Source organism: Chiloscyllium punctatum, chromosome 32 (genome assembly GCF_047496795.1).
Source record: "Chiloscyllium punctatum isolate Juve2018m chromosome 32, sChiPun1.3, whole genome shotgun sequence".
Lineage (NCBI taxonomy): Eukaryota > Metazoa > Chordata > Chondrichthyes > Orectolobiformes > Hemiscylliidae > Chiloscyllium > Chiloscyllium punctatum.
In genome coordinates, this window is record NC_092770.1 from 28,104,651 (window position 1) to 28,119,868 (window position 15,218).

The window sequence follows — 15,218 nt, forward strand, 5'->3', positions numbered from 1 at the left end:
GTCTTGATTCTGAAAAAGTTAATGTCCTTGCCTCATTGATGCCAATCATTCTACGGATGCCACCCACACACATACACTGTAGGCGGAGATGAGGAGTTCTTCACCCTCAGGTTCTCGTGAATCTGACCAAGTGTATTTGTACCTATTGCTATCGTGCAATAGACTTTCTTGTTAGCTGCATAGGAACAGGACTCCCTCAAGCTTGTTCTGTCACTAACTGAGCTGATCTGTGGCCTTACTCCAAATGCCTACCTTTTGGCATAATAAGCAAAGGTATTAATAATAAACAAAACATTTATTTTATCTCCGATTTAAAATTAACACTGAGATAGCACTCACTGTTGTTGGTTGGAGAGTGTTTCATAGAACATAGAAGAATACAGCGCAGTACAGGCCCTTCGGCCCTCGATGTTGCGCCGATCAATGCCCACCTAACCTACACTAACCCACTATCCTCCATATACCTATCCAATGCCCGCTTAAATATCCATAAAGAGGGAGAGTCCACCACTGCTACTGGTAGGGCATTCCATGAACTTACAACTCGCTGAGTAAAGAACCTACCCCTAACATCAGTCCTATATCTACCCCCCCTTAATTTAAAGCTATGCCCCCTTGTAATAGCTGACTCCATACGTGGAAAAAGGTTTGCACTGTCAACCCTATCTAACCCCCTAATCATCTTGTACACCTCTATCAAGTCACCCCTAAACCTTCTTTTCTCCAATGAAAACAACCCCAAGTGCCTCAGCCTTTCCTCATAGGATCTTCCTACCATACCAGGCAACATCCTGGTAAACTTCCTCTGCACCCGTTCCAGTGCCTCCACATCCTTCCTATAGTATGGCGACCAAAACTGCACACAATATTCCAGATGCGGCCGCACCAGAGTCCTATACAACTGCAGCATGACCTCAGGACTCTGGAACTCAATTCCTCTACCAATAAAAGCCAGTACGCCATATGCCTTCTTCACTGCACTATTTACCTGGGTGGCAACTTTCAGAGATCTGTGTACATGGACACCAAGATCCCTCTGCTCTTCCACACTACCAAGTATCCGACCATTAGCCCAGTACCCCATCTTTTTGTTACTCTTACCAAAGTGAATCACCTCACACTTAGCTACATTGAACTCCATTTGCCACCTTTCTGCCCAGCTCTGCAGCTTCTCTATATCCCGCTGTAACCTGCCACATCCTTCCTCACTGTCTACAACTCCTCCGACTTTCGTATCATCCGCAAACTTGCTCACCCAACCTTCTAACCCTTCCTCCAGGTCATTTATATAAATGACAAACAGTTTCAAACCTGTACCACCTTTTTTGTGTAGAAGTGCTTGCTTCTGAATGGTCTGGCCCTAATTATCACACTATGCCCCTTGTTCTAGAATCCCCAACCAGTGGGAATAGTCTTATCTTTATCTACCCAGTCTTTTCCTGTTAATATCTTTGAAGGCTTCTTCTGTAGCTACCCTCTGGTGGTGAATCCTCTATCCCTGATCATGGGATAGGCGGAAGACAAAGGAGGTTGAGTTAGTTCACTACTACCAGACAACTGTTATCCAGTAATATGTACAGGTAGAGGTGAAAAATACCACAAGAAAGGTGACATTTGGCCCATTGCGCCTGTACTGATTCTATTACCTAGTGCCAGCCTCCTGCTTTTTCCCCCGACACACCATTACTATCTAAATAACCATCCAATGCCCTCTTGAGTGCCTCAATTGAACTTGACTCCACACCATGTGCAGGCAGCGCATTCCACATCCTAACTACTCAGGGAAGTGAGAAAAACAGTTATCAAACACCCTTGCTTCATTTACCATCACACTACACCAGTGCCCTCCTCCCCTTGTTTCTGTTCCAAGAGGAAATGGCTTGACCTTATCCACTCTGTTCAACCGCCTCATGACTTTGAAAACCTTAACCAGATCTCCTCTCGGCATCTTCTCTCCAAGGAGAAGAATCCCAAACACATCAATCTATCCTCGAGGCTGAGGTTTCTCATCCCTGGAACCATTCTATTAAATCACTTCTGCACTCTCTCCAATGTGTTCACCTCTTTCCTAAAAATGCAATGACACCATCTTCCAGTCTTCCGTCATGGTCAAAGATCATAGATGCCAGAGGCAATGTCATGGAGCTTTCCCTCTCTGTAATTTGCGGCCCATCTCCCCGTTGTGTGCTGAAGACCCAGAGGCACTAGCATTGCTAACCCCTGGACCACATATATTCTTCATGTGGACAGGTCACCCAGTCTTCTGTGCTCTCTCTCTGAGGCACACAACAAGACTCTGAAACAAATTCAGGACCTCTGCACCAAAGACTGTCGGAAACACTGCTGAACACTTCAAGAATATTTTGCAGTGGTAACTGTAGTCAAAAAGTACCTTACCTGCAATTTGGGTTTCCGGTCATTGAAAGAACATTAATGCAGGCCCCATCTTCCAACTGCGTTGCCAGATCATCTGGCGTGCGAATGAGTTGCCAGGACAGGCGACACCTTAACTGCAGGATCCTGGAATGGAAGGAGCTGGGGCTAGGCTACATTTAGGTCAGGGTGGGAATGTGCTGTTCATCAGCCATTACAAGCAAACTGCAGTTCAGTTTTTAGGTTACACAAACATAATGCACTGAGCAAACAAATGATCGCAAATAAATTTTGGTGTCAGCTCGTGGCAATTGAATAATAATAAACGTGTTCCAAGAGTACTTCATGCAACTCATGTAACAAACCTGTATACCTTACCCAGGCAATGCTACAATTTATCGAGTTGCATTCTGGATTGGATGCCGGGAATGATACAGATGATCCTCACTGATTCCGGTCTAGTAAACCTGTTGCAAGTGTACAAAAATAGAAATTGCTGGACAAACTCAGCAGGTCTGACTGCAGCTGTGGAGAGAAATCTGAGTTAACGTTTCAGGTCCAGTGACCCTTCCTCAGAACTGAGTTCAGATCCGAAATGTTAACTCTGATTTCTCTCCAGAGATGCTGCCAGACCTGCTGAGCTTTTCCAGCAACTTCTGATTTTGTTTCTGATTTACGGTATCTGCAGTTTCTTCAGTTTTTATCTCTGAAAGAGGTTGAGTCAGAATGATGGTGCTCTTTTAAAATATTGTGAAATCCATTGCTGGCAGGAATTTTGGATTGTTTTAATGCACGGTTCCATGAGCACTATATTCCGAGAGAAGATTGATTTTGAAAGATGGTGCAATATGCTGTCGTACTTCAGCTGTAAGTGTAGTACCTGCAGAAGAATGCAGTACCATCAGGTAAAAGTCCTTGGAGAATATGTGATCTATTGGGACGAGGGAGTAATTGGATAGGAACACTATGGAGAAGTTCAGATAAAGACATAAACACAAAACATGAAACTTTATGTTTAAAAATTATGTGAAAGTCAGTTTGATCTCTACTTAAGAATTGTGGATGCTATAAATCTGAAACAAAAATAGAAATTGCTGGAAACGCTCAGCAGGTCTGGCAGCATCTGTGGAGAGAAATCAAAATTAACGTTTTGGTGACCTTTCATCTGAAATCAGTTCTGAGGAATGGCCACGGGACCTGAAGCGTTAACTCTGATTTCTCTCCACAGATGCTGCCAGACCTGCTGAGCTTTTCCAGCAATTTCTATTTTTGATTTGTACTTGCCTAAATGGGTACACACAGCGATTTCTTTCCTTCATTATAAAACTAATAAAGGTGAGCATTGCTACATTTATGATTGCAATAGTCGATAGGATGAAACACAATTGAACATTAACCATGTTGTGAGTGAGGGTTTGTCAGATGAGCTGAATCAGTGAAGGATCCAGACTGGAATATGCAGTAGTCTGTCGATGATGCTGTGTTCTGTTTTGTACACTTCATGCAACTTCTCCTAATGGGCAGTGAACTTTACTGTGCATAATGTGACTGATTTGATGTTGATCCATTCGTTCTGATGTGAGCAAACACTGCGTCTCAGTTCACCACATACTCACATGTGATCACTTCAACCTCTGCAATCTTTACTGACGTCTGCATATCTTACTACGTGATTCCTTTTGTCGAAAGTTACCTCTGAAGATGTTTTTATGGAAGTTTGGTTAATAAATATCCACTAATAAAACCTGTTTTGGCCCCTTCAGCACACCAGTCAGTAATGATGTCCTCCTATCTAGTGGTTATTTCAGGGTGTTTGCAAATACAGCTCCCTATTTAAGCGTGAGGTAATTTTTTTTTAATCCTCCTTTCTATATCACAAAGGTGGCCAACTTGAGATCCGTAAAGTGGACCCCCACCCCCCAATTCCTTTGCTGAAACCCTCCCTATTTGTAACCTGGAGGCTCAACTATATCAGTGCTCCACTGATAGGCCTCTCATTTCCCCCTCATCATTTTAGGATAAGGGGTAGCAGATTTAAAACAGGCATGAGACGAAATTACTTTTCTCAAAGGATCCTGAATCTGTGAAGTTCATTGCCCAGAGCGCAGTGGATGCTGGGACTTTGAGTAAATTTAAAGAGGAAATAATTTTTTTTTTAAATTAGTAGTGCGTTAAAGTGTTATGGGGAGTAGGCAGGAAAGTGCGTGTTGAGATTGAGACCATCAGCCTTGATCATGTTAAATGGCGAAGCAGGCTCGAAGGGCTGAATGGTCTGCTGATGCTCTTAGCTCTTACGTTCTAACATTTTAGCTCATTCAAATCTCTGCTGCCTATATCCAAACCAGCACATGTTCCACCCTGTCACCACTGGCCAGGGTTAGCTCCCTATCACCACACCCCTCCCCCCAGCACCTGAAGCGCAGAAGTTTCAATTTCACATCTCTGTAGCTTCACCCCTCCCCATTTCTAACATCCTGCAGCTCTTCAAACAGACTCTCCATTCCTTGAATTCTGACCTCTTGGACTTTCCACAGTCCCATGCTGCCCACTTCCATGCTTTGGCAGTGTCATATGTTGGTTAGTTCAGTTGGCTGGACAGCTGGTCTCTGACTCTGAGTGATGCCAGCAGCGTGGGCTCAGTTCCCACACTGGCTGAGATGACCATGAAGGACTTCCCTCCTCAACACTGCTCTCCCCTGCTGCCCCCTCCTGCCTGAAGCATGGTGACCCTTGGGTTAAACAATCACTACCCACTCCCTTGTCCAATCTAAACAGAGAGAAAACTGCAACACAAACAGATTTGGGGGAACTTGTGCACACAGCACAGAAAGCCATGCCAGCAGGTAATCAGGACGGTTAATGGTTTATTCTTCCCTGTTTCAAAGGAGGAGGTGTACAAGAGTAGGGGAGTCTTACTGCAACTGTACACGTTACTGATGAGACCACATCTGGAATACTGTGAGCAGTTTCGATCCCCTTAATTAAGGTATGCAATCATTTTATTGGAGACAGTTCAGAGAAAGTTCACTGCGATGATCCCCCATATGGACGGATTGTCTTATGAGCAAAGGTTAAACTCGACTCATTGGAGTTTAGAAAAATGAGATGTGATCTCATTAAAGCATGTAAGATTTTTAAGGGACTTGACAGGGTAAATGCTGTGAGGATGTTTCCCTTCATGGGAGAGTTTAGGACCAGAGGCTATCAACTCAGAACTGAGGGGGACCAAATTAAGACCAATAAATGAAGGGATTTCTTCAGAGCTCCTTGTATATTTAAGGCGGAGATTGATAGATTTTTGATCAGTCGTGAATCAAGGTTGAAGGGGAAATGGCAGGAAAGTGGACATGAGGAATGGTGGATCAGCATGATCCTAATGAATGGCAAAATAGCCTTGAGCGGCTGAGTAGACTATGGTAAATAGAAACAGGAGTAGGCCAATGAGAGAGTGGGGCTATGGTGACTTTACTGTAGAAACTCGTCAGCCTTTCCACAAGTCTTTAAGACCATCCTTAAAATCACCTCCTTGACCAAACTCTTGGCCATTCCTCATGTCACTGACATCAAATTCTTTTTCCTATGCTTCAGTGTGATAACTGTATAACTGCACATTATATAAACCCAACTTGTTGGAATAGTAACAGCCATGGGTAAAATTGAATCCAAGGTGCATCCGTCACATATCCCATTTCAAGGATGACCATATCACATGTTACTTATGGATGCAAAACCCCACCCAAAACTTATAAACAGCTAAGAATTGCCTCCTGACTGACCTGAGCTCCATGCAAACCATTCACAAAGATCATTATCAGGATGTGCCAATTTACAAATCCTTCTCCACTTGAAACATAGCCTTGAGGCAACAGGTCAGATTAACACCTAAATATCCTGTATACTAGAGATCTACATTTTATGAGATCTGTAGAGGAAAGAAAATCCAGAAGCTAGATTATCCATACATAACATTGTGTGTGTGATTTGTTTTCAAGATCTGTATGAGTTTATAACAAGCTAATTAAGCAAATAAACTCATCTTTCTAGACATAGGTCTAACATGGAATTATGTTCAAAGAGAGGAACAGATGCCATTGGAAAGGGATCCGGTAGGCGATCAAGTAAAAAAAACTCTGGTGCATTGAGGCTATACATCTATATTTACAAACTATATGAAAAACTGGGAGATATGGAATTACCTGTCGAGCTTCAGGATTAAACTGGGTTTTACAAGGAAATGTGGTCAACAGTTTAAGGTTATGAACCACCTGTTGACTACAGAAATGGAACTTTGGAAGAAGAGCTGAAAATGTGTTGCTGGAAAAGCGCAGCAGGTCAGGCAGCATCCAAGGAGCAGGAGAATCGACGTTTCAGGCATCAGCCCTTCTTCAGGAAGGCTGATGCCCGAAACGTCGATTCTCCTGTTCCTTGGATGCTGCCTGACCTGCTGCGCTTTTCCAGCAACACATTTTCAGCTCTGATCTCCAGCATCTGCAGTCCTCACTTTCTCCACTTTGGAAGAAGAGCCAAGCTAGGCTTTTGGGGAGATGAGAGATGGGGTTTATTGCTCTTAATTATCCACATATCTAAATAAAAGTTTTGGTGACATTACTATGTCCTTTATCACTGAGACCTTTGGCAAGCAATGGACTTTGTTTAGCCAATCCTCTGGTACCATACATGAAGGAAACTGTTCCATCCCTTTCACTCCATTGAATTTTCTATGATTTATGGGTAAAGCTACAATTTGCATTCCTGCCATTTTTTTTAAAAAAGCTGGGATTACATTGACCCTATCTGTGAGAAATTTCTAAACAATGCCTACTTTTACTGTTTCGGACATGAGTGTCCTCAGTACAAAGATATGGGTACATGTTCTCCAGTAAAGCCAATTATTGCAAGGTTGGTTTTCAACGTGCCCTTTGGATGAAATGTAATGTCTTTCTCCAGGAAAAAGAGTTTGATTTAACTTCTGTATCCCTTAGCACAGTTACAGATTAGTTGCATCATAGGAGAAATGAGGGTGTACTTTGACAATAGTCACATTCTTAATTGCTCAAAAATGGCGTTGCAACAGAGAGTGGGACCCTGTGCTGATGGTTACCTAGCAACCCTTGATTTATTTCAAAAATGTAGGAAGTCAGAAGAAAGACAACTGTCATAGTTTTCACTCAATGCTGCAAGTCACTCCCTCCCCTTCCCCTGTTAATCATTAAGGGGAATTGAGAGCTATGGGGGCAAGGCAGGAGAATGTGAGTTGAGGATTATGAAATCCTCATTGAATGGTGGAGCAGACTCTATGGGTCTTGATCTGTCCCTTGATCATGGGGCTTTTATAGGTTAATAAAGGAGACTTCAGATGGAAAGAATTCTTCTCGAGAGGAAAAGTACACCCTGATTTCTCCCATGATACAGCTAATCTTTAACTGTGTTAAGGAATATAGGAGTTATTCAAACTCTTTTCCTGGAGAAAGGCATAACTTTTAATCCAAAGGGTATGCTGAAAGCCAACCTTCCAATAATTTTTTTTAATAATCTTTCAACAATCTAGAAACGTTTTCCCAGAGTTGAAATGTCTAATACCATGGGGCATGTTTTTAAGTTGAGAGGGGGAAAGTTCAAAGGAGACATGAGGGGCATGTTTTTTTATAGAGTGGTAGGAGCCTGGAATTCACTGGTTATGATGTTGGCAGAGGCAAATACAATAGAGGCATTTCAGGGACTTTTAGATTAGCACGTGATTGTTGAAGGAATGGAGGGATATGAGCTCATTGGCAGGCAGAAAGGCTGAGTTAATTTGGCATCATGTTCAGCACAACATCATGGCCGAAGGGCCCGTTCCTGTTCAATGCCGTTCTATGTTCTAATTGGTATTAGTGGAGAGTAGATACCCATTCCTTTGTACAGCGCTCACTTTGTATGTGACTTAATGTCCGAAACAACAATAAAAGTAGGCATTGTTTAGAAATTTCATACAGATAAGGTGAATGGAATCCCCAGTATTTATTTGGCAGGAGTGCAAGTTGTAGCTTTGCCCAAAATAACAGAAAGTCCAATTGAAGACAAAGAGATGGAACAGTTCCAACAGGTTACAGATACCTTTCCTTCATTGGTGGTACCAGAGGAATAGCTAAACAAAGTCCATCATCAAAGTAATAACGTAGCCAAACCTTTTATTTAAAGGTGTAAATAATCCAAAATGAGTGTTTTGTCCTTCAATTGAGGCTCAGCCAGCAGATCTGGTGTAATGGAAGTTAGTAAAATTAGCCCCCACTGGAGTTAAGGCTAAGGGAAGTCTGGAGTGTACAATGTTATAAATGGGGAGGAAGTAGAGACCTCTTTACAGGTCTGGAAGAATAGATGGTTGTTGATCAGGTAGTGGAACTGCTAAAGCATCATAGTCTCAGCAGGCCGTAGAGCTGCTGTCTCTCATTTACAATCAGATAACTGGTGGTGGTTTAACCTGAGGGTCACCATGCTTTGGGTGAGGGGAAAGGTTGAGAAGGAGAGTCCTTCATCCAGCTGAGAAATTGAACCCAGACTGTCAGCATTGCAGACTGACTATCCAGCCATTAGGACTAACTAGCCCCCATCGTAAATGTGGGTAGTTCATCAAATTGTTTTGTCAGGAATGTAGTGATATGAAAGCCCCAGCATTAATATGCCATAATTTTTACTGGCCACTCTTCACAAAGACATAGTGGAGTTTTGTGAAATATGCCATTTTCACCAAGAATTCTGCAATTTGCAATTATTCTGGCACCTTTTAATGTCCAAATCGTTTTTTGAGAAACCGTTCAGTCAGATATTAGTAGACTGTATATGACTGTTACCAAAACAAAAGTGGGACACCAACCTTCCAGCTTTCTATTCTGGATGTGGTAATTCAGTTCCTGGGCATGAGTTCCTGGACAGAGTGGTAGGAGCCTTTGTGACCAATCACAGCTAAAGTGGCCATGGAAAATTTGGTCCTTTTTTTAATTGACTGGATAACTTCACAGAAACAGGAAGCTTCAGAGAGATGCCATTGGACTGTCAAGTCAATAATTGAAGCATATTGTCATGAAGATCTCCATGATGAGGAGAAATGGATGGATTTGTGTTTATTTGCCTCCAGAATCTCACTTATTGAGTCAATAAGGTTTAATTCATTTGAATCCATTATGATCATGAGATAAGAGGTCCACTAAAATTGATGCACATTTAGGGCTGGAAGATGAATCCTCTATGTTTGATTATGTGCCAGTGTTCCTGGAGAAACTCACAGGAGCATTTTTTTCTTAAGAAAAAACAAAGATGAAAGATGTTGAAATATGATAATTTAACAGGAACTGAAGTGTTAAGATTGTTACCTTTTACACAGTGAGACTTTGAAAGGAACATTTAGTGGTCTGTAAAAGATAACTAAGGTTTGAAAGGAGAATTATCGGATAGATATTCCAGATCCTGGGAAGAAAAATTGGTGGTGTCCTATCAAGTTGTTGAAGTGAAGATTCTAAAACTAGACTGCATAGTCTGAAAATTAGGGCCAGACCGTTCAGGAACGATGTTAGGTATCACTTCTACATATAAAGGTTGGGCGAGGTTTGGAATTCCCTTCCACAAATGACAGTGGATGCTGGATCAGTTGTTAATTTTAAATCCGAGATAGATAATTTTTTGTTATGCAAGGCGATTGAGGGAGATATATGGAGTTATAAGGGAGATATGGGCCAAAGGCAGGTATATGGAGTTAGGCCACGGATCAGCCGTGATGTCATTTGAATGTGAAACAAGCTTGAGAGGCTGAATGACCTGCTTCAGTTCCAATGTTCCAATACCATTGTAAAAAGGAAGATAAGAAGAATCGCGTGTGTCAGATAGTAAGTTGAAAAGTGTGGCACTGGAAAAGCACGATAGGTCAGGTAATATCCGAGGAGCAGAAGAGTCAACATTTCAAGCATAAGCCCTTCATCAGGAATGTCAGATAGTAAGAAGAGTTAATGATGACAGAGAAAGTGAGATCGAGGTAGAAGTCTACATAGGCCACTCATAAATTGATCTTCCTATCTCAGTTAGATAACTCTTAAATATGGGTCAGCAAGCCACCATATACTTATCCTTAAGGGAAGACATAGAGTGTAGTTTAGGTTTCCTACAGAATTGAAGGAAATCTTATGGAGATAAATTGGGGTGTACAACTTTAGCAAGGGATGATGTGGATGGAGATCTGCAACATAGAAAAATATCCTTGGGGATATGGGAAATCTGTATCAATAAAAGACCATTTTTATCATTTAAATGGGCATATGAATAGAGGTTTGGAGGATTATGGACCGGGTGCTGGCAGATGGGACTAGATTGGGTTGGGATATCTGGTCGGCATGGACAGGTTGGACCGAAGGGTCTGTTTCCATGCTGTATATCTCTATGACTCTATAAGTCCAGAGAAACTCGTACACGGAAAAGTCGAAATTCAATATACGCTAGAAAATCACTTGTTGGATCTCTCAAAATCGTTGGAGTTCTCCAGTTGTAATAATTGCTGAATTTGCTGGGTCAACAAGATTCTGTTTTGACTTCAGGATAGTAAATGCAGTAATAAAATCAGATTCACAACAGTGCTTTGGTTAGAAAATTGTGTTGATAGCATTGGTAGTGCCTGTTTCCTTAAGATCTATTTATGGAAGGGATACTGGCAAGCACCATTGACATCAACAGCTAGGGAGATATCATCTTTTCTTACACAAAATTGATGTTATTAATGTATGTACTTTTGTGTTGTGTATATTTCACGTCTACATCATAATGAAATGCATTTGGAAATGATTTGCATTCCCCAAGGGTGAGACCATGTTGCAACTGCATGACAACAGGTCAGTTTGCTATAACACATTTCCTCACTGTGAATTCACTATAACTCAATTGACAAATTGGAGATGCTGTTTCTAAAGTGCGAACTTTCAAACCGTGTGTTGGCTGTAATGTGATTACATCACCAACATTTTAAGCGCTGTTTCTAAAGCGTAATTTTTCTATAACATGGGGTTGCACAAGAACACAACCATCCATGTTATAGAAGATCTGACTGCATATATTTATGGACCATGTGAAAACTGCAAGATATTGAACAGTTTGGGTACTTTCTGGATTAAATAGATTTTTTTTTAACCAAGGAATGAGGTCAACAATTTAATGTCGGCTGTGGCCCATCTGCTAGCTAATGAAAGTCAAATGACTTCAGAAAAGCAGCCAAGCAATGCTTTTAGGGAAATACAGGTTTATTGCCCTTAATTGCTGGATAATCTGGTTTTGGAATAGATTAGGGAAATTTGTGCTGCTGCGACCTGGCAATCCTCTCCAGCATTAGTTTCTTTTTCAAAAGCCAAGGGACCCAGGAGAAAAATGATCTCCCAAAGCTTGTAGTAAAAGCTATAAGTTTCTTCCCTGTCCTTTTTAATGGAACTAATTAGAACCTGAGTCAATTTCACATCTCAATATTTTGACTATCTTATAAATTCTGAGAAGCTGAGGTGCGATTATTTTCAAAAGACTTATGGCTACCTTGCCTACATTTGAACCAATGTTTGTGTGGAAGACCTCCCTTCAGTGTATAGCTGTCAGCAATTCGATTTCATAAAGAAGAAATACGGTGGATTGGGAGAATTAATCAAATTCTATCTTTTAGTTTGGCCATAAAATATTTTTTTCTTTTGCACTTTTCAAAAAAGTAACTGTGCAGAGACTTTGGTTTTTTGTGATGGGAGTGTGTTTGATTTGGGATTGAAAGAGGATATATTTCTAAATTGGGATTACAGCTTCAGTTGTTAACTAGTTTTCCCACTTGATTTTTAAAATAACTTGATTATTTAAAACAGAATTTAGTTTTGAGTTTATTAAAGGAAACTGATGAAAGTCTCATTTATTCTGGATAGCAGTACAAAAAGGAAACAACTGGCCATTTTTCAGATTGAATCAAAATAATTCTATCAATGGGATGATTGTGGGAGTAATGGGGCTTGATTGCCAGTGCATTCCACTGGTCATAGTCAGGACAAGGTATGTAGTAAAAGATTTATGTAGCTGAAACTTGGAGGCTATTGTAAAATCTTTTTGCGTAGTGCATCATTTCAGTTATTGACCATACTTATTTTAGCACAGGTGACAATATCGAATAGTGAAACCTAAGTGAATTAATTTACTTTGACTACGTTAGTCCAACCAAATATAATGCACTGTGGGAAGTTATTTGATTTCCAGAACTTGCCCTGTTTTCATACCACAGATTTCAACTGAGTAATTTGAAATGCAGTGTCATTTTCCAACGAATACTTAATCATAAGAGCCAGGCGGATTTCCTGCTGTTTGGGCATCAACAAATTTGCATTGGCCAATGACGTAAAATATCGACAAATCCAAATGGGGAGAGGTCTCCAGGAAGTGTAGGAAACGTTTTGACTTTCCAAGACATCTTATGCTTTCAGCCCACTGTTCTAACACACAGGATCATGTTGATTCATTGACATGAGTTGGTCGTACCCATATCCGAGCTCATACAGTGCCATTCACTCACCATCTTTGTCCTAAATTAGCTCCCACTCTATCAATACAGCACGGAAACAGACCGTTAAGTGATTGCTGGGCCTCTTGCTGAGATATTTGTATCATTGATAGTCACAGGGGAGGTGCTGGAAGACTAGAAATTGGCAAACGTGGTGCCACTGTTTAACAAGGGCGGTAAAGACAGGCCAGGGAACTATAGACCGGTGAGCCTGACCTCAGTGGTGGGCAAGTTGTTGGAGGGAATCCTGAGGGACAGAATGCACATGTACTTGGAAAGGCAAGGACTTATTCGGGATAATCAACATGGCTTTGTGCATGGGAAATCATGTCTCACAAACTTGATTGAGTTTTTTGAAGAAGTAACAAAGAAGATTGAGGGCAGAGCAGTAGATGCGATCTATATGGACTTCAGTAAGGTTTTCGACAAAGTTCCCCATGGGAGACTGATTAGCAAGGTTAGATCTCATGGAATACAGGGAGAACGAGCCATTTAGATACAGAACTGGCTCAAAGGTAGATGACAGAGGGTAGTGGTTGAGGGTTGTTTTTCAGACTGGAGGCCTGTGACCAGTGGAGTGCCATAAGGATCGGTACTGTGTCCTCTACTTTTTGTCATTTACATAAATGATTTGGATGCGAGCATAAGAGGTACAGTTAGTAAGGTTTCAGATGACACCAATACTGGAGGTGTAGTGGACAGCAAAGAGGGTTACCTCAGATTACAACAGGACCTGGACCAGATGGGCCAATGGGCTGAGAAGTGGCAGACAGAGTTTAATTCTGATAAATGCGAGGTGCTGCATTTTGGGAAAGCAAATCTTAGCAGGACTTATACACTTAATGGTAAGGTCCTAGAGAGTGTTGCTGAACAAAGAGACCTTGGAGTGCAGGTTCATAGGTCTTTGAAAGTGGAGTCACAGGTAGATAGGATCGTGAAAAAGGCGTTTGGTATGCTTTCCTTTATTGGTCAGAATGTTGAGCATAAGAGTTGGGAGGTCATGTTGTGGCTGTACAGAACATTGGTTAGGCCACTGTTGGAATATTGTGTGCAATTCTGGTCTCCTTCCTATTGGAAAGATGTTGTGAAACTTGAAAGAGTTCAGAAAAGATTTACAAGGATGTTGCCAGGGTTGGAGGATTTGAGCTATAGGGAGAGGCTGAACAGGCTGGGGCTGTTTTCCCTGGAGCGTAAGAGGCTGAGGGGTGACCTTATAGAGGTTTACAAAACTGAGGAGAAAGTGAGGACTGCAGATGCTGGAGATCAGAGCTGAAAAATGTGTTCTGGAAAAGCGCAGCAGGTCAGGCAGCATCCAAGGAGCAGGAGAATCGACGGTTTGGGCATAAGCCCTTCTTCAGGAATGAGGAAGGTGTGCCAAGCAGGCTAAGATAAATGATAGGGAGGAGGGTCTTGGGAGAGGGGCGTTGGGAATGCAATAGGTGGAAGGAGGTTAAGGTGAGGGTGATAGGCCGGAGAAGGGGTGGGGGCAGAGGGGTCGGGAAGAAGATTGCAGGTCAAGAAGACGGTGCTGTGTCCGAGGGTTGCGACTGAGATAACGTGGGGGGAGGGGAAATGAGGAAGCTGGAGAAATCTGCATTCATCCCTTGTGGTTGGAGGGTTCCTAGGCGGAATATGCGAGTCAGTTTGAGATCGTGGCTGAAGAGCTTCAGGGCAGAGGAGATGACCTGTGGGGTGCAGTGAGAGAGGGACTCACTGAAATCCTTGTAGAGGTAGGGAGAGAGCTTCTTCAAGGAAGGCATCCTTGTAAGAGGATTCGCAGTAGATTAGGGTTAGGGTTAACTGTCACCCTAATCCAGCATCTGCAGTCCTCACTTTCTCCTAGTTGATTTTAACCTAACCTTCTGCCTAGGAACCCTCCAACCACAAGTGATGAATGCAGATTTCTCCAGCTTCCTCATTCCTGCAACTCCCCTCCCCACCTTATCTCAGTCCCAACCCTTGGACTCAGCACCATCTTCTTGACCTGCAATCTTCTTCCCGACCGCTCCGCCCCCCGCCCCCACCCCCTTTCCAGCCTATCACCCTCACCTTAACCTCCTTCCACCTATCGCATTCCCAACGCCCCTCCCCCAAGTCCCTCCTCCCTACCTTTTATCTTAGCCTGCTTGGCACACCTTCCTCATTCCTGAAGAAGGGCTTATGCCCGAATCGTTGATTCTCTTACAAAACTGAGGGGCATGGATAGGATAAATAGATGAAGTCTTTTCCCTGGGGTCAGGGAGTCCAGAACTAGAGGGCATAGGTTTAGGGTGAGAGAGGAAAGATATAAAAGAGACCTAAGGGACAA

The 15,218-nt window shown here is 42.3% G+C and overlaps 1 protein-coding gene across 7 annotated transcripts in view; it reads left to right on the top strand.

Moving 5' to 3' along the window:
- Window positions 1-15,218, top strand: part of LOC140458002 (sodium-coupled neutral amino acid transporter 4-like) — a 110,716-nt gene that overhangs the window by 18,923 nt on the left and 76,575 nt on the right. Inside the window, exon 1 of one of the 7 annotated variants that reach the window (XM_072551939.1) lies at window positions 5,344-5,359. The exons of the other annotated variants lie outside the window; for them this stretch is intronic. The gene's annotated coding sequence lies outside the window, so the exon portion shown is untranslated. Of the gene's footprint in view, window positions 1-5,343; window positions 5,360-15,218 lie in introns of those variants that run through there. 7 annotated transcript variants of the gene reach the window in all.